The 20,065-nt window shown below is 41.4% G+C and overlaps 1 pseudogene; it reads right to left on the bottom strand.

Moving 5' to 3' along the window:
- LOC136856949 (acetylcholine receptor subunit alpha-like) overlaps window positions 1-20,065 on the bottom strand; it is a 671,873-nt pseudogene that overhangs the window by 167,624 nt on the left and 484,184 nt on the right.

Raw genomic sequence — 20,065 nt, 5'->3', positions numbered from 1 at the left:
AAGTCAAATTTCGAAAATGACTTCGGGCCTAAATGCAGTTCCGTAGAAACACCCTAAAATTGTTTGTTTCTTTACAGATTTTCTTTTTGATTTGAATCCCAGCCAAATTAACTATTTTTACACAATTATTTCTGCAATCTGTCCCTTGGTTCAATACCCTCACGCATTTTTAGACTTTTTGAAAAATGTTCACACTAAATGTAGTTATAAGGGCGTAATTGAAACTCTGCATTGACTCACATTAGCGCTCGTAGTGGCAGAAAAAGGCAAACTGCTAATTTAATCGACCGGATAACGATGATTAAGAAAAGGATTGTAATTTTTAGGAATAAACAAATAATATATTCTCATACTTAAGTATATTTCATTTACCCCAACTTCGTAGCTTATGATGTTTGCAACATTGAGTTGCTGGCGTGGATATTTGAACATATCTATAGAATGGACATTAACAGATTGACAAAGCAAATATTGAAGTACATTGGAGGAGAAAATACAATGAGCTAAATACAAGGCATCAACGAAGTTTTATGAAGAAAGAGGACAAGAGAAGAGGAAACTGTACGAAGACAGGTTTTTAAAACGAATGTTTTAAGAATGAAAGAATTCCAGGGAAGAATGTAAAGGAAACCCGGTCCAAGGTGGTCCGAGGAGGGAAGAATAAAGCGTGGTGCAATGATTAAGGAATACTGGAAAGAGCGGATGAGGAAACAACAAGGAAGGATGAATTGAAATTGACCCGTGCTCCCAACAGGTCTCGTCGTGAAGAAGAATGATATTTTAATAGCCAATAGCTAGGAATGGCGGTTGTCTAAGCAGATTCTATTATGAGCTCATGTTCATGTTCTGCACCTTTGTGAACGGCAAGTCCAGGAAATACTTTACAATGAAGTGTAATTACTTTGCTGCTTTCTACGAAAAGCTAAGTAAGAGTTATTCCACGTCCGTAGTTCAACGGCCAGATGAATTGACATATATCCTGAATCAAGTTTCAGGAATGAGCAGAATGAACCTGAATGGTACGGTTTGCTTCATAGGAACAATTTATAAATCACTTCATGCAATCGTTACTTACAACAATGTTGGAATGTAGAGTGATTCTGGTGAAAAAACATTTTTATTATTGGTAAAAAGGTGTAGGTTATAATTCCATCCCCCCTGAAGAGGCGCGCCTACAATGTCCCAAGTGCATGGTCGACAAGTGTGAGGCCATGATTTTATACGTGCCAATATTTGTACTTAATATACGCTTTTCTAAACCGAAGATGTTCCGAAATGTAATGAAACATGTTCTTGTAATGTTTAGCTAGAATTTAAACTGCCACATCTTTGAATACGCATAAAAACTAGCTATAAAATAAGTACTGGAAGGTGGGAAAATTCCTTTCACCTTAGTTGTTAAAGCCAATACGGGATAATAAAATTAGATTTATAAGTTGCAACCAATGAAGGTTAAAATCCCCTATTGTCATTTTATTTTGCATCGCTACAATATGTGTTCTGTTGCTATGAAGATTGTACATTTTTTATTGGAATTCACAATGGTTACTTTGTATTATCATAATCACCCTATACACTATAAATAATAATGTTATTGGCTTTACGTCCCACTAACTACTTTTACGGTTTCTCGGAGACGTCGAAGTGCCGAAATTTAGTACCTGCCAAGTTGGGGTCAGAAGCCCAGCACCCCAACCGTCTGAGCCTCTCAGTCCGGCCGCTATACACTGATAGTGCCCACCTGGTAGCAATGATCGTTAAGGCGTTGAAGTCTAAAAGGCCTGATACTGTGGTTAGCACATTCGAGTCCCGTTTTCGAAAAAAATCATCATCAGAATGTTGGCCGGCAGGGTAGGGGAGGTGGTGGTATACAATTTCTAATCACTAGAGTGCGAGCCAAAAGCCTGGATTAAGTTCCAAACCGCTCTGCAGTGTTCATATGTAGTAAGGGCATATGACGCTGTTGATGGTGATTCCTTCGTCGGATGGAGACGTTAAGCATTGAGCAGACCCCTTGGTTCTATTCGACAGGAGTAGGCTATGTGCCGGCACAGGGTTTCACCATCTCCCTTCCTACTATTATATATCACGTCATTCATTTCATCTCATTAACTCCTCTGATGACGTTGACGTCAGGAAGAGCAACAGGTCATAAAAACCTGCCACGACAGATTCATCTCACCTAATACCCGACCCCGTAGAAAAGCGGGACAAGGGTTGTACGACCGACCGATCGACCGACCAAACCCTATATACTGATGCTCTCGTTTTTAATATTCCTGTAAATTTTATGTTTTTTCATCGGACTATTTTGGGGAGGGGGGGATTTCTCTCATCTCTTCCTATCTCCATTTGGATTCGCGGCTGGAAAGAGGAGATACCAGTCATTAGAAAAGCAAAGCAAAGATATGAAGAGGTAAAGAAAAGGGTGCAAGGCAGAAAGATATGGAGGTCACCTGTGAGTGAGAATGGAGAGATTAGGTTTAGTTTGTCTTGTCCACACCAAGTAGCGGTGGACACGGCCCTAGAGTATGCTAGCTAACCATCTGTCAAGGTGAAAATTAATGAGTCAATTAGTAACGTCACGCTGAGCGGTCTCCAAGGGAATGAACCACGCATTAACACTAAGTGGAGAGTCACGTATTAATAAGTTTAGATTTCTGTACGGAAAATCGCGCACATTGACGTAGTAACGTCTATAATATCAGGATATACACATTCGAACCTCAGTGTAAGGAAAATGAGCTCACATTGTAACATCACCACCATTCTGAACGTACGCTTCAGGGCGGACAGGCGAAGTGTGCAAATTGTCTCGGCAATCACGCAACTTCATATCCTGGCTGCCCCTTCTTAAAAAATTGCAAAGCTCTAGTCCTTCAGCCAAGCAACTCAATGTTGAAAATATCGTAGGTATTTGCGATACGAATTTTAGGAAAATAAAATATAATACAGTGTGAAATTATATTGTTTATTTATTCCTAAAAAATACACCCCTTTTCTTGATCATCGTTATCCGGTCGATCAGAGTAGCATTTTGCCTTTTACTACCACTACGAGCGCTAATGTGAGTCAATGCAGAGTTTCATTTAAGCCCTTATAACTACATCAGGCGTGGACATTTTTCAAAAATAAAAAAGAATGAGGGTATTGAACCTAGGAACATATTACAGATATAATTATGTAAATTTGGCTAGGATTTGTATAAAAAGGAATACGAGCGATTTTGGACTGATTTTCCGGAACTGAATTTAGGCTGAAAGTGTATTTTGAAATTTGTTTTTTTAGTTTGATAGAGCTATCCAAGACTCACAATTTGAAACCTTTCCGGGCTCTTTAGCCCTTCACCTTTCGGCACAATTGAGCAAATTGCCTAATTTTACGTTTTTCGTAGTATGGGGACCCATAATTTGCTATCAAGGCACATCATGCCAGAAGAGAACATCTAGCACCTCCACAACTAGACATTCAACCTCTTTCGTCTCCGCTAAGCCTCAATTTGGTTTGAGCAGACAACTTATCTCCTCTAGCACTTCTTTTCCTTTTTCTTTGCAATTTTACCAGTAACGTCTTGAACAAGAGATCGGCTGACAGAATTGTGAGAGCGTTCTTAAAATTGCGATCAGAAATACCCGCACGAAATCTAGTTTTCGTACAAGTCAAATCAGAAAAAAAACCTTTCATATATCGTCCCTTAGGAACCAATACTGCGTTCTTTCTAATACTTTCCTTAAGACTGGTCACGTCTCGTAGTCACATGCGGACATGCAGTCCATCAGAACAATATTTATGTTCTGTTCATTTTACAATAGAGGTTGCATTGCCGAGGTGGTAAAGGCGTGCTCGGTTCCCCGTCAGGAAGTCGTAAAATTTAAGAAACTAGATTTCCACTTCCGGAGGTGCATATGGCCCTGAGGTTCACTCAGCCTACACCAAAAATGAGTACCAGGTTAATTCCTGGGGGCAAAGGCGGCCGGGCGTAAAGCTAACCACTCTACTCCATCACGTGCCGAGGTTAACAATGGTGGAAGCCTTTACCTTCCACTCCTCCAAGGGCCTTCATGGCCTGTACGGAGGTGACTTTGCTTTGCTTTCGTTTTCCTATACCGTCGTGTAAAGGAAAATGAACCTTACCGTACGGAACCGTATCGTATGTCTGCATGACGTACTGTATATGCGCAGTCCTACAGTAGGCCTATGATGTATTCAAGCCTCAGTTTCTTTTATACTACAGTATAGGAAAATGAACACAACGTAGATTGCTGTGTTGGTCTGCATATCCACAAGTGGCTGGGGTGCGTGACCCGTCCACTGGTAGGGATATTGCCTTGGAGGTCAACAGGCTTATTTTTTTATTGAAAGCTTCTTTAGCTTGGGCTATTCGAGAACGCATGCCCTTTTAACACCTCCCATCAGATGCAATGATGCTTCCCAAGTAAGTAATATTTGTTTTGAAAGTGGCTTTACGTCGCACCGACACACATAGGTCTTATGGCGACGATCGGATAGGAAAGGTCTACGTGTTGGAAGTAAGCGACCTTGGCCTTATTTAAGGTACAGCCCCAGCATTTTCCTGTTGTGAAAATGGGAAACCACGGAAAACCATCTTCAGGGCCGCCGACAGTGGGATTCCAACACACTATCTCCCGGATGCAAGCTCACAGCCGCGCGCCCCTAACAGCACGGCCAACTCGCCCGGTCCCAAAGAACTGAACTGATTTACTTGAGCCAATTTTTCTCCTTCCAACCAAGTATTAACATCCTGTTTACCATCCGGAGTGCATTTCATTATCTTGGTTTTTGTTTTGTTAACATTCATGTTAGATTTTAGTATTAGTAGATCATTCAATTTCTTTAGTGAGGTCTCTATCTCTTTCTCATTTTCAGCTTTGAGGACAATATCATCCTCGAAACGTATTGTTTGGTATAGTTGGCTATTTATTTTTATTCCATGGGTGGAGATGGCTGAAAACTCTTTCATTGCTTCTTATAAATACACATTGAATAATAGAGGTCACATCCTTGCCTTACTTCTTTTCTTATTTTCGCGTATTTGCTCCTTTCCTATAAGCGCTGTCTGGTTCTTGTACAGCTAATATATGATTTTCCGACCTCTGTAGTCCACTTTCAGACTTCTAAAGGCTTTAAACATAATATTCCAGTTAACATTATCAAACGCTTTCTCTATATTAATGAAAGCAATTAGGATGTTCTTACTGATTCTTAGGGCTTGTTCAATAACTGTGTTCTAAGGCTCAGAATTGCTTTTCTTGTTCCTCTGTTTCTTCTAAACCCGAATTGGTCCTCTGAGAGATTTTCTTCTATTCTTTTCTCCATGCGGTGGTAAACAGTTCTTGTAATAATATTGGAGGCATATGTTACCAGGCTTAAAGTTCTATAATCTTGACGTCTCTTTGCATGGTTACTTTTGGGATAGGTATTAATACAGTTTTCTCAAAATCTTCCGGTATTTCTCCGCTAGTATAAATATCATTTACTAGTTGATATATAGAGAATTTTTGTCTTATACCCTAGAGCTTGTAGTATTTCACCTAGAATTGAATCTATTCCAGGAGTTTTCCTTTGTTTTAGCTCATTGAGAGCTTTATCAAATGCCTCTCTAAGTATACATGGTCCCAGACCATCTTTTTCTATATTACTATAACAGTCTAATATATACAGTCGCGAAGCTCTGATGATATTTTTCATCCGAGGCGGCTACAGCGCCCCAAGCGGCGAGGTAGAGGCAACTTGCTAGCAGGCAACAGGGAACGATTTACTACTACAGTCTAAAATGGTCATAACTTCTGAACCATTCATGCAAGTACTATCCTGACAAGGCTATTGTAATACTTATGAAATAGTGGAGGAGGTCAAACAATTTATTTCGATGAGGTGTTCGAGGATAATATCGAAATATTTATTTAATCTTAAGGAGTTATTTTTCTTTACCGTGGACTATAACATAAAATCGCTTCTAGAAGGCAACCGGTTCGAAATAAGTATATACCATCGGGGAATTTTTTGTAGAGGTTTCTATGCTCTACAATTCTTACGCTTACACTTGGGGTCTATCGTTGACGGTTTACGCAGCGTAAGCCAAGAAAGCAAGTGACCGACCGACCGACATTGAACCTGCCATGTTGGGCTAAGAAGGCCAGCGCTCTACAATGGTTGGTCACTTACTCACTCTAATCCTCAGAGTTCTATTTTCTCTTTTGCCTAGTGCAATAGCCCTCATATTCGTCAGTAGTTTCCAATGATCTACCCTAGCAAAAGCCTCGGCCAGTTCAATATCGATACAGTCCATTTGACCTTCTGAGTCTCTCACCGCCCACACACTCTCTTCTACACACTCAGCGCCTCTCTCTCTTTTATATACATAACCCTCTCTCATATAACATAACCTACTCTATGCCACTCCATCTCCCAGTCTTCACGTTGCGACAGAACTCAGGTGGGGACAGCTCTTAAGTTTCAGCTGGAAAGCTGTTTCAAAGACTAGAAAACCGACAGTACAACCATGTGAGGGTTGCTGCTGTTCTGGTGAAAGTTAGGGACAGCGTTACACCTTGTCCCTTTTGTGCAGAACGGTAAGATAGCTGGAGGCGGTGGAAGGGAGGACAGTTCAATTACGCTAGCGACGGATTTACGGGAATGTTGTGCTTATTTGTCTGCATAAATATTATAATGAATGGTAGTGGTTTTATAACTTTGTTAGTCCCTCTGCTCGTCTTTGACATTTTTCCAGCTTGCTCATATTGTCATCAGCGGTTGCCTTAAAACTGATACGTAAATTGCTTGCAGGGCTCGACACCTGGACCCCTGTGGACTCCTTCGGTTGAGTCCAAGGATTCTAAAAACCTTGCACGTTATTCCCTCTACATGTATAGATAGTCCACTACTACAGATATTTAATCCTAATATTTAATAACAAATGTTTTGGAATGAATGTTGTTTCTGAGTGATAGGTTATGAAAGACTGTCTGTGTGGTTATACTTAAAAACAGGTTGATACACTTCTTTACTTTCAAGTATGTAACACCATTCTGAACACCATACAGAATACTGTTCAGGTCTTGCTATGATTCTCTTTTTGCGTCTGTGTGGTTCTTGGTGGTTCTGTACATAAAGAAATGATCGGCATACTGTCTTATAGTGGATCACGAAATTTGATAGGTAAAAGCGTGAATGATACGTTCAATTAAGGCCCCCATCACCAACGCCTGAGGTACTCCCGAGGTGACAATCGAACTCGATAAGTTAATTCTACCGAACACAACATATTGCGTTCGGTCTGCTGAGAATGACTTCAACCATGACAGCAGATTAACCTTAATACCAATCTTGCTAAGCTGTAAAAAAAGGCGCTGACTTGGCACTTGATCAAAACCCTGATAAAGTCCAAGCCACGCAGTTTATTTGACATATGCCTTTGCCAGTCATGAGTGAGTGTGGTGGTGGTGATTTTTGTTTAAGAGGAAGTAAAACTAGGCAAGCTTCCTCTATTAGCACTAATCAGAGGGAAAAAGTGGAAGGGGCCCGACACTTCGAAAAATGACGGTATCGGACAAAGAAAGACAAGGTAGACAGTCTGTATTTTTTCCACCTACTATCACTTGCGCATTGTTTCCACATCTTAGTTCGGAGAGTATTTCTTTCGCTATCCACGGTGCCTTTCTTTTATTTCTTGTGGATACTTCGGATACAATTTCATCCGCGAATTCGAAAAATATTTTCCTCAATATTTGCCAGATAATCTCTGTCCATTTTGTTGGTGAGTGTCTTCATGATATTAGCTAGTGTACCATAGGTCAAATCCGAGGGTTTTCCCAGGCCACCGTCGAGTAGCTAAACACTACTCTGGTTGGGAGTTTCTGGGAGGCTGGTTTTGTTAATGAATTATATTAGAACGGCTTAGTGGTTGCTAAAATCTGGAGTTACCTGTGAGGAATGAATTGAAGAGGGTGAACTGGTAAGGAATAGATTGATAATCGAACGAGCATACTGGTTATACGGGTAGCTTCAAGAACCAGTCGATGGAGGAACAGGTTGTTGAGGGAAGAAAGGGTTACAAGATGGTGAGCAACTGCAAAGAAGACCTCGACAGGCAACAGTATAATAATAAATGGGGTTAAACGTTAGGTTGTAAGTTTCACTAATAGGAAAAGTCCTCTCAGTTTTAATTACTGCGTTGATGGGGTGAGAGTTCCTTATGGGGATCGCTGTAACTACCTAGGTGTTAATATAAGGAATGATCTTCTCTGGGGCAATCACATAAACGGGTTGCAAATAAAGGGTAAAGTTCTCTACAAATGGTTAAGAGGGTATCTACGGGTTGTAGTAAGGATGTCTCTGGTAGGACTCAAACTAGAGTATGGTTCCAGTGTATGGGATCCTCACCAGGATTACTTGTTTCAAGAACTGGAAAATAATTCTAAGAAAAGCAGCTCGATTTCTTCTGGGTGATTTCCGACACAGGATTAGCTTATAAAAAAGAATGTAAAGTTTCACGCTGGGAAAACTTGGGAGAAAGGAAACGAGCTGCTTGATTAACAGTTATATTCCAAGCTGTCAGTGGAGAGATGGCGTGGAATGACATCAGTAGACGAATAAGTTTTAGTGGTGTTTTTAAGAGTAGGAAAGCTCACAATATGAGATAAATTTGGAGTTCAAGAGGATAATTTGGGGCAAATATTCGTTTATAGGAAGAAGAGTAAGGGATTGGAATAATTTAACAAGGGAGATGTTAAATAAATTCCCAAATTGTTAGCAATCATTTAAGAAAATCTAGGCAAACCATATACATATCTCGGTAGTCACTACGCCGGTTCTAATTATTGTTATTTTATTAACGCAAGATGTGAATGGGCGTATCAAGACTTTTATGCTTTGATAACATATCAAAATACCTTCTTTTTATCTTTGAATGGTAGAAAACTATGTACATGCTTCGATGTGTCACTACGCCAGTTTTAATTATTATGCCATTGCTCATTTGTTTGACGGTTTGTTTGACACATGGTGTAAACAGGCAGGTAAAGACTTTTACACTCTGAAAATATGTCGAAATCTTACATTAATCTTTGATTAGTAAGAAAACATTGTACATATCTCAATGTCTCCCTACGCCAGTATTAACATAAGGTATGAATGGGCGTATAAAGACTTTTGTGATTTGATAACATTTCAAAACCTTCTCTTAATCTTGGAATGTCCGGCTCCATGGATAAATGGTTAGCTTGCTGGCCTTTGGTCACAGGGGTCCCGGGTTCGATTCCCGGCAGGGTCGGGAATTTTTAACCTTAATTGGTTAATTTCGCTGGCACGGGGGCTGGGTGTATGTGTCGTCTTCATCATCATTTCATCCTCATCACGACGCGCAGGTCACCTACGGGTGTCAAATCAAAAGACCTGCACCTGGCGAGCCGAACATGTCCTCGGACACTCCCGGCACTAAAAGCCATACGCCATTTCATTTCATCTTGGAATGTACATATTTCAATGTGTCACTACACCAATTTTAATTATTATGTCCTTGCTCATTTGTTTATGGCTGAGGATGACGTTTAAATGTAGAAACCGGTCCCATGTTAAATAAATGTTGTAAGTAACATCTATACAACACGTAATTAGTATTGAATAGGTCGAACCTTATAAACAACTCATCTCTGTGATATCAGTTCAATGCGGAAACAACAATTAAATGAATGGAATGAAAGGCATCTGTTTGATAGAAGACTCTTTGCTATAGGAGCGGTACTTTTTATCCATGTTATGTCTAAGAGAACAGCGTCGAAATTTTGTTGGTATGTTGCCCGTGGGATTACGAGAGAATCAGCCGGTCATTTATAATTTCAGACGAGTCTGGGGAACGATAATCTGAGCCCATTAAAGCTTACTACCATTGCCACATGTCACCTCGAGCTCTGCTCTCCAGTTGATGAACACGTTTAGGATTACGCTCAAACTCCGCCCCTTAGAGTTGAGCGATCTTTGTAATAGTAAATACGTGTCCGGCAGCTTCTCACATTACTGGGCAGCCACGTTTCACTCACATACAATACTCGATTCACTGCAGTAATTGAGGCTTGTACCTAAATCTGTTGTCTGCTATGACCCACAGTAGGGAACGAATTTGAATAAGGCGCAAGTGTCATCTAGCCGCTCTACAGCTATGTCGGTGAGTTGCATAAATTTTAGGGGTTCTCATAGTTCAGATCGCAAATCTCACTGCAGAACCGTTGTGCGGGTAGTGGACACTTGCGCCTTGGTTAAGTACGTTTGCATTCTAAGCTTTAAGTGCCTAAACTTATTATTCATTCCCTACAAGACTTGCTGCGTCGAGGGACAGGAGTGATAGATGATTATTTACATGTCCACAACTGCCACGGGATGTGACCTTTTACTTTTCGAGTGAAATGTTGACGTGGCATGAGGTCTCTCTTACTAGCTCTGACATGGTTTCTCCTTGCCATTCAATAGACACCTCACCTGTTATGAATTTCGTCCCAGATACGTTAAACATGTCCACGTATATATATTGAAACATCTCGAAACATATAATTAAAAAATGTAATCCGTTCACCCACCAGGGTTGGTTTCGCCCCCTAACTCAGCCAGCGATCTCACCTCTACCACCTCAAGAGCAGTGTCGTGGAGCGTGAGACATTTGGTCGGCGATACAACTGGGGAGTAGGACCGGGTGGCCTCACCTGTTATGCTCAGCAGGGGCCTTGTGGGGAATGGGAAGATAGGAAGAATAGAATATCTATTTATCATCTCTAGCGCAACCCAATTACAGACGATGTCATCATCATTATCGGTTCTCTGCCTATCGGCAGGTTGTCGCATGCTTTTTCCAAGCCGATCTGTCTTCTGCCATCCTTTTAGGCTTCCAGAAGCTTCCATTAATTTTCACACTGTTCATCATCTGATACCTCTTTCTTCCTCTGAAACTTCTCCCTGCAACGTTTCCTTCCAGTGCCTGTGTTAATAAACATTTCCTTTGTAAATAATGACCTAACAGATTCTTCTTTCTCTTTTGAATGGTTTCCAGTATTGTCGTCCTTTCTTCAGCTACTCTTTCCAGTACGACTCCATTCCTTAATTTGTCTTGCCAGCTAATCTCCTCCATTTTTCTCCATAACCACATTTCAAAAGATTTCAATGAAATTAAATTACATAACTGTAATAAGAGGAAATTTACTCATCTTCTAACATTTTCTACAGATATTTTGCACACTACGGACTATTCACATAGTAATTTACACGATTACCTCGTTCCACCCCTGAGAAGGGCATTCCGTATTGCAGTGGAACGGTGATTAAAATGTCAAGTGACACTTCCAGTTGATTTCCTAGGGTTTTGCATGAACCAAGAATTTTGGTGTGTAACCGTACTACATTTGGGAAAATAGAATGTAAGTGGCCGGGGCCTTAACGTAGGCGGTTAACGAAAATCAGAAGTATATTAGATAGGTTGGGATATGGAAGTTATTGGGAGAGGTTGGAAAGATCAACGAATAAACTAATCATTAGACGACTCAGAGATATTCAAAGACAGTGGTTGGTATCCGAGTGTAGAAGCAAGGCGACCCTCTCAGAGTTTATTAGGATAAGGCAGGATATGAACATAAATATTGTGAGTGTAAATAGAAGAGAAATCAGGGGTTTGATATGGTGGTTAATGGGAATTTACAAGAATAGGGGATGGATTAAAGTGAAAGATGCAACAAGGTGCCTTCTCTGTGGTGAAAACAGAGAAGAATTTCACATGTTGAAATCATGTAAAGAAACCATAGCGGTGAGAAGGACATTTTTGAATAACAAGGAACAATATATGATAAATGAGGATGAGAATGGCTATAGGATTATTAAGATGATAAGCAAAGAATGGTATAAACCTGGTAATCTCAGTAAACTGTTAATTGTAATTAGAAATTCATGTAGAAGAGTGTTGAAAGAGCCTACAATGAGGGTAGGTCATATTACGGATGGATGATTGTGTTGCGAACCGATTAGTTAAGAAATTGCCAATAGGGCTATGTAGTAAAAGGAATATTAGTATGTATAGCACTGTAAAGTCGATATGTTAGTAAGCCATAACGTAATTAACTGTCAAACTGTTTGTAATGAGACAGGGCCCAATGGATAGAATGTTTCATCCTCAGCTGCTGGTGATCCGTGGCTGTAGGTTGATAACATTCACTCATTCATTCACTACTCATTCCACATATATTATTCATTCAATCATTTATTTAATTCATAATAAGGGCTCTCTCCCCAGTTACTGGTTATCCGTACTGGGAGGGATGAGTATTTTTTCCTAACATGCATGCATGAATATCCATATACCCATTCATAAATCCATCCATACGTGTTTGCTCAATACAGTTAGGGAATTGGTAATTAATTAATTAATTCATTTATTCATACACTCTTGTAGATAATCGTAGGCATGGCCCTTAACGTAGGCACCATCCCGGCATTTATCTGAAGAAGATGTGGAACCACGGAAAACCACTTCGAGGAGGGCTGAATGGGAATCGAAGCCTCTCTCCTCAGTTGACATCCTAAGGCTGAGTCGACCCCGTTCCGGTACTCGTACCACTTTCCAAATTTCGTGGCAGAGCCGGAAATCGACCCCGGGCCTCCAGGGGTAGCAGCTAATCACACTAGAAACTACTCTACGAAGGCAGAAGAAACGTATAATTCATGATACAAGAATTTACTAAGGGGGTAGTTAAGACGATGCTGTGTTATTAGAAGCGCAGTTAGAAAACAACTTCTAGTTAATATTATATTTTTCACCAAGCTTCAAATACTACCAAAAATTAAACGAACAATTAGAGATTAAAGAAAGAAAATTAACGAGAAAAAGTTTAGGCCCAACCCCAACTCGGAAACATCTTTAAAATATCTAAAATTACTGATGCAATGAGACTGCGACGAATTCAATTTTTAAGCGATTTGGAAAGAATGAATAACAACAGACTTACTTACCGAATACACACATTTTTGCAAATCAAACGTTCAAGATCAAAATGGTATAAACAAGTAGAGAAAACCTTCAGTGAATTAGAATCACCAAATCTGCAGGGTAGAAATATAATCAGGAGAATTTTTCACACAAGGAGATTTGATGAAGACGAGAAGGAACCATCACGACGTACCTGGTCGGAGCAACAGAAATTGCAACAATCGAAGAAAATGAAGAACTATTGGGCCAGCAGGAAAGCTAAACAAATGTTGATTCCGTGTGGTCCTGTGACCCATTCGCGCGAAAAGGAGAAGAAGCAGAAGCAGAAGAAGAAGACCAGAAATATTACTTCTATCTGAAAAGTATACGTGACAACACTTAGAGCAAATCATTTATCTCAGGTATAGTTTTACCGTAGGAGCTAAAATAATGGATATATTCATGAATTTCTATTTTCTAATATAAGTCCCTTAACGGCGCGCTTCGTAGACGTGGAAATATTGTTCCGTCATCATGATAACAAGTAACTGGCGAGGGTGTGGTCGTCGCGATCGTTTTCATAAGTTGAGAAATCGCGTGATCATCAGCCCCATTCCATCAGGAAAATAATGAAGAATACTGTGGAAAGAAAATAGAGTGAAGGAAATATCACTGGAAGAATCCCAGTCTGTTTGGAACTTCTCAACATTTCGGAAATCGATTCTCAAGAAACCATAAATGCCCGGAACGGTCTATACAATACTAAAAAGTTCGGCAAAAATTAATAGAATCCGCCTCTGTGGTGTGATGATGATGATACTTGTTGTTTAAAGGGGCCTAACATCTAGGACATAGGCCCCTAATGGTAAATTTTTTTGCTAGGGGCTTTACGTCGCACCGACACAGATAGGTCTTATGGCGACGATGGGATAGGAAAGGCCTAGGAGTTGGAAGGAAGCGGCCGTGGCCTTAATTAAGGTACAGCCCCAGCATTCGCCTGGTGTGAAAATGGGAAACCACGGAAAACCATCTTCAGGGCTGCCGATAGTGGGATTCGAACCTACTATCTCCCGGATGCAAGCTCACAGCCGCGCGCCTCTACGCGCACGGCCATCTCGCCCGGTCCCTAATGGTAAGAAATGAGACGAAATGAAATTAAAAATTAAAAGTCCAAGACATCCACTGATCACAATTCAAAACACGAGGACGAAGAATGCATGGATTGATTGATATGAATTTAAAACGATCAGTGGATCTGACCCACAGTGCCTCACATGCACAGAAGCTGGCGTAAAACAATAGTATTACTACCAAGGGACTGCTTCTATAGCACGATACTGAATCGATGATACCTGTAGTCGAAAGGGGTCCAAAATCCAAGTCAGTGGCCCTTCACAATGATACTTATCGCTAGGAAGGTAGAACCACGGTATTTGTCATGTTGTGGTACTAATCAAGGGTAGCGTAGACTCGTGGTTTTCCAAACATTATGGTACTACTTACAGGTAATGCAATTCGCACATGTATTATAGACCTACGGGGTTTCGCAAATTGCGGCGCCATTTACAGGCAACGCAAACCTATGGTGTTCATCAAATAAGGGTACTAACCACACGGACTCGTACTATCCCGTGGTGTTCCTCATATAGAGGTACTAATCGTAGGCAAGCCAGAACCATGGGTTCCCTCATTCCATCGTGTCGCTCATATAGTGCTACTAATCACACAGGTACTGTAAAAGCCATCATGCTCTCGTTTGCTGCTAATCACAGACCTATTTGGTACCCAACATAGTGGTACTACGTGGAAGTAAAAGCGACCCATGGTGTTCCCCGCGTGGTGGTACTAATCACAAGTAGTTTCATGGTTCTAATTTGATCATCCCTTGGTCACCCCTTTTAGTCGTCTCTTATGACAGGCAGAGGATACCATGAGTAAATTATTCGTCTGCATCCCCACCCACAGGGGGTTGTGTGTTTGGTCCGCGAGAGGTATTTTATTTTCCTCAAGTCCGCCGGCAAGCCGGTTAGGACCCCCCTATCTGCCACCTAGGACTCGCCACGTGGGAGTATCACCTCTCCCCCTGCTGCGACAGCGTAGGAGGTTCGTGGCCTCTGTGGTGTAGTGGTTAGTGTCTTAGCTGCCACCCCTGGAGGCCTGGGTTCGATTCCCGTCTTTGCCACGAAATTTGAGAAGTGACACGGGGGCTGGAACGGAGTCCACTCAGCCTCGGGAGGTCAACTGAGCAGAGGGGGTTTCAATTCCCACCTGAGCCATCCTCGAAATGGTTTTCCGTGGTTTCCCACTTCTTTTCCAGGTAAATGCCGGGATGGCACTTAAAGCCACAGCCGCTTCCTTCATTCTTCCTTGTCCATCCCTTCCAATCTTCCAATTCTCCCACAAGGAAATAATTAAAAGGTCGTGAATTTTCCTCTTGGTGTTCACTAACTCAAAGAGGGCTTGGAGTAGAACTATACAAAAGTAAACGCCAGCAAATTCTTGGGTCAGAAACCACATCGCCCTCTCTAATAACAAGTGGGGAGAGGCGATAAAAATGGCTTCGAACGTTTGTGGAGTGCAATCTGTGCTCGGCAGATCCCTGGACATCCTCTGTCGGTGCTGCTGCGGACAGAAATAAATTCTTGCTCATGTCCTAGGGTCCTGTAAACATGGAGAGCTTCTGCGAAACTCTCGACACCATCAAATTAGATCCTTCATAGCCAAAGAACTGAGGAAGAAGGCCCGTAATGTTCATGAAGAAGTTCACGGATTGGCCATGAATAGCCGTTCTCGTCGTTTCGATATGATAGTCTTCAGAGAACACAGCCCAGAAGGCTTCATCATACGCAAGTGTACGGATCGAACACGCAAAAGGCCAACCAGGAGAGGTAAACGTAGAGAAAAAATAGATTTACGAACACATAATCCCCTGTTACAAGTCTAAATACCATCTTCAAGAGATTGAAGTAACAGGATTAATGGTTGGAGCAGGTACCACCATAGCTCGACACTTCGCCGACGCGTGGAAACATTTCCAGCTACCCATGGGGGACATTCACGAAATACAGGATGACCCAAAAGTTCGTTAACATTTGACGAGGCAATACTTCACGGGTTAGAGGTAATAATTGACACACATTGTTGGCATGACATGGGGTTTTATTAATACCAAAATAAACAAAGCTTCACTAACAGCGCTTTTTCTGGTAACGTAAAAAATGCCGCAATTGCAGGCGCATCTGACTCCCTATCTCACGACAGCTCCTTTCATACCGTAGACGGGTCTCATGTGGCATCACTGACGTGTTGCTTTCCAGCGCCATCTGTGCGCCTGTTTGTGCACTCGTTGTTGGTGTCAATAAAACCCCATGTCAGGTCAAGCATGTGTGGCCATTTGACCTGACGTGTTGCTGTCCAGCGCCATCTATCGGTCATTTTGTGTACTAAATTTTGTTGTCAATAAAACCCCATGCCATGTCAAACAGGTGTGTCATTTATTACCTCTCTACATCCAATATTCCGTGAAGTATTGCCTCGTCAAATGTTAACGGACTTTTGGGTCACATAGTTATGATAACTCTCCCAGGCTCCATTAGACTCCTGAGGCACAATATATTATTCAGTGCACAATGTTGTTACTGACAGGAAGTTTCGAAATTATGTAATTTCTCTGTTTATTTCTTTATAACGTCTTCATAAGATATACGTATTATCTTGTCCATTCATGGCAACTTGTTAAAATACAGGAGGTTGGTTTTCGGTTTTTAAATAATGAACATGTATATACACATCGTCTCTGTTTCCCTTCCGCTCTCCTCCTTTTGCTAGGTGGTTATTGAAACACGGAACTGTGGAAATTGCTTTGGTATTTGTGACGTTTGTGCATTCATTTGGACTCAAGCGGTAGAAGCCGTGGATGACTCCTCCACTTTCTCGTTCGAAAATTGTGGCCAGGCACTGAAATATCAAGATTCCAGTACAGATATATTAGTACACTCTCCACAGCGTTAGATATTCACTTTAGTGCCTACGTGGTGGGAGAGATATTATCATCAGGATAGGCGTACATCTTGTAGCGAATGTAGTTTAATCAATCAATCAATCAATCAATCAATCAATCAATCAATCAATCAATCAATCAATCAATCAATCAATCAATCAATCAATCAATCAATCAATCAATCAATCAATCAATCAATCAATCAATCAATCAATCAATCAATCAATCAATCAATCAATCAATCAATCAATCAATCAATCAATCAATCAATCAATCAATCAATCAATCAATCAATCTGTGATGATCAGGCCAAGAATATTCCTATATGTTGAAAGATGTAAATGATGAATGTTCTTTTCACTTTTTTAGGTCTGATGACATCGTGAAGCTACTTAAAGGGGTTCTTTCTACAATGGATGTGCTTTCTTGGGCTGAGGGTCTATCCGGAATTCCCCTGTGGCTGGGAGTGGCGGAATAACACCCACGGTATCCCCTGTCTGTTGTAAGAGGCGACTGAAAGGGGCCCCTGAGTCCCTGAACTTGGGGAGCGTGGGTTACGACCGCGGGGCCCTAAGCTGAGTCCCCGTATTGTTTCCATTTACTTCTGCCAGGCTTCTCACTTTCATCTATCTTGTCTGACTTTCGTTGGTCAACTCTTGTTCTTTTTCGACCCCGACGGTATTAGGTTCGCGAATCCTAGGGAGTATTTCATTTTCACGCCTTTCATGGCTCTTGTCTTCGTTTGCCGGATATCTTCATTTTCGAAGTGTCAGACCCCTTCCATTTTTTCTCTCTGACTTGTGTTATGTAGAGGATGGTTGCCTAATTGCACTTCCTCTTAAAACAATAGTCACCACCACCGCTATGAGGAATTAGAGACATCAATATTTAGCATAGACAGAAAACCGACACCGCGGTAACTATGCAACCACTGTTCGTCATCTGTCTATACTAAGTCATCGACATCTTCTGGCTCACGTTGTGTCAGAACACTGCCTTCTATATAGAGTAGGTACAAATGGCGCCGTGTTTTAAACAAGGCCACACACCACTGGCTGCGCAGAAGCGTGTGACTGAGGAAGATATGTCCATGCGCATACCGCCATGTTGTGAGCGCTTCTCAGTTTGACGAGGAGATCGTAGCATGGGATTCATGCGTTAACTTGCATTACGCACACATGAAAACACCCGTCGACATGTTATGTTTATTCGTACGAAACGGGATAACAGAATGAGAACAGATAATAATAATAATAATAATAATAATAATAATAATAATAATAATAATAATAATAATAATAATAATAATAATAATAATAATAATAATAATAATAATAATAATGGCGAGTGGCCTCTAAATATGAAGAAGGTAACACGACATGGGAATGATGTGTTCTGGATCAGCTTCCATATTGTTGGACGTAGATCTTGATAGGTGGTGGAATCTTATGACATGGCATGGGAAAGTTGTGTGCTGGATCAGCTGCCATATTGTTGGACGTAGATCTCGATAGGTGGTGCTATTTGTGACATGGCATGGGAATGTTGTGTGCTGGATCACCTGCCATATTGTTGGACTTAGATCTTGGTAGGTGCTGCTATCTTGTGTAATGGCATGAAGATGTGTGCTCGTTCAGCTGCCATACTGTTGGAAGTAGATCTCGATAGGTGGTGCTATCTTGTTACATGGCATGGGAATGTTGTGTGCTGGATCAACTGCCATATTGTTGGACATAGATCTTCATAGGTGGTGCCATCTTTGACATGGCATGGGGATGTGTGCCGGATCAGGTGCCATATTGTTGGAAGTAGATCTCGATAGCTGTGCTATCTTGTGACATGACATGGGAATGATGTGTGCTGGATCAGCTGCCATATTGTTGGACGTAGATCTTGATAGGTGGTACTATCTTGTGACATGACATGGGAATGTTGTGTGCTGGATCAGCTGCCATATTGTTGGACGTAGATCTTGCTAGGTGGTGCTAACTTGTGACATGACATGGGAATGTTGTGTACTGAATCAGCTGCCATATTGTTGGACGTAGATCTCGATAGGTGGTGCTATCTTGTGATATGACATGGGAATGTTGTGAGCTGTACCAACTGCCATATTGTTGAGCGTAGATCTTGGTAGATGGTGCTATCTTGTGGTATGACATGAAGGTGTTGTGTTCTGGATCAGCTGCCATGTTGTAGGATGTAGATCTCGATAGGTGGTGCTATCTTGTGATATGACATGGGAATGTTGTGTATGGGATCAGCTGCCATATATTTGGACGTAGATCTCTACAGGTGATGCTATCTTGTGACATGACATGGGAATATTTCGAGCTGAATCAGCTGCCATATTGCTGGACGTAGATCTCGTTAGGTGGTGCTATCTTGTGACATGGCGTGGGATTGTTAAGAGCTGTATCAGCTGCCATATTTTTGGGCGTAGATCTTGATGTTAGTTATTTTTTCCATTTATCGAACTCTTTATCTTCTCTATGGGTGGAGTGAATCGATGCTTTATCTGAACCCCTGCATGTCGTAAGCGGCTACTAAGAGGGGAACAACCAAATAATATCTGCACTCGTTCTCTCGGAGCAATTTTTATTAAAAACATTCTCACTGTATGTTTTTAACGTAGACTTACGTTCCTCGACAACGGGTGCATATAAAGAAACATTTTAAGACGCTTTAGCGTTTGGGTAGAACGTGTATATCACTGAGAGTATTTAACTTCCGTTTACGCTTAATGTCTCGATTGACAGATAAAAGAGGAGACTACCTGTTGAAAGAAATTGATAATTTTAGGAGTAAGCGAAATAAGAGGCTGCCTGGCCGAGGTGGTACAGGCTTGCTTGGTTCGCCAGGAAGGACGTGGTTTCGCATCCCCGTCAGGAAGTTGTAACATTTAAGAAAGGAGATTTCCACTCCCGAATGTGCATATGGCCCTGAGGTTCACTCAGCCTACACCAAAAATGAGTACTAGGTTCATTCCTTGGGGCAAAGGCGGCCTGGCATAGAGTTAAGCACTCTTCCCCATCACGTGCCGAGGTTACGAATAGTGGAATCCTTTACCTTCTACCCGTCCGAGGGCCTTCATGACCTGCAAG

The sequence above is a fragment of the Anabrus simplex genome, chromosome 1 (assembly GCF_040414725.1).
Source record: "Anabrus simplex isolate iqAnaSimp1 chromosome 1, ASM4041472v1, whole genome shotgun sequence".
NCBI classification, from domain to species: Eukaryota; Metazoa; Arthropoda; class Insecta; order Orthoptera; family Tettigoniidae; genus Anabrus; species Anabrus simplex.
Note: the sequence above shows the minus strand (reverse complement) of the source record. Positions and strands in the feature narration are given on the sequence as shown.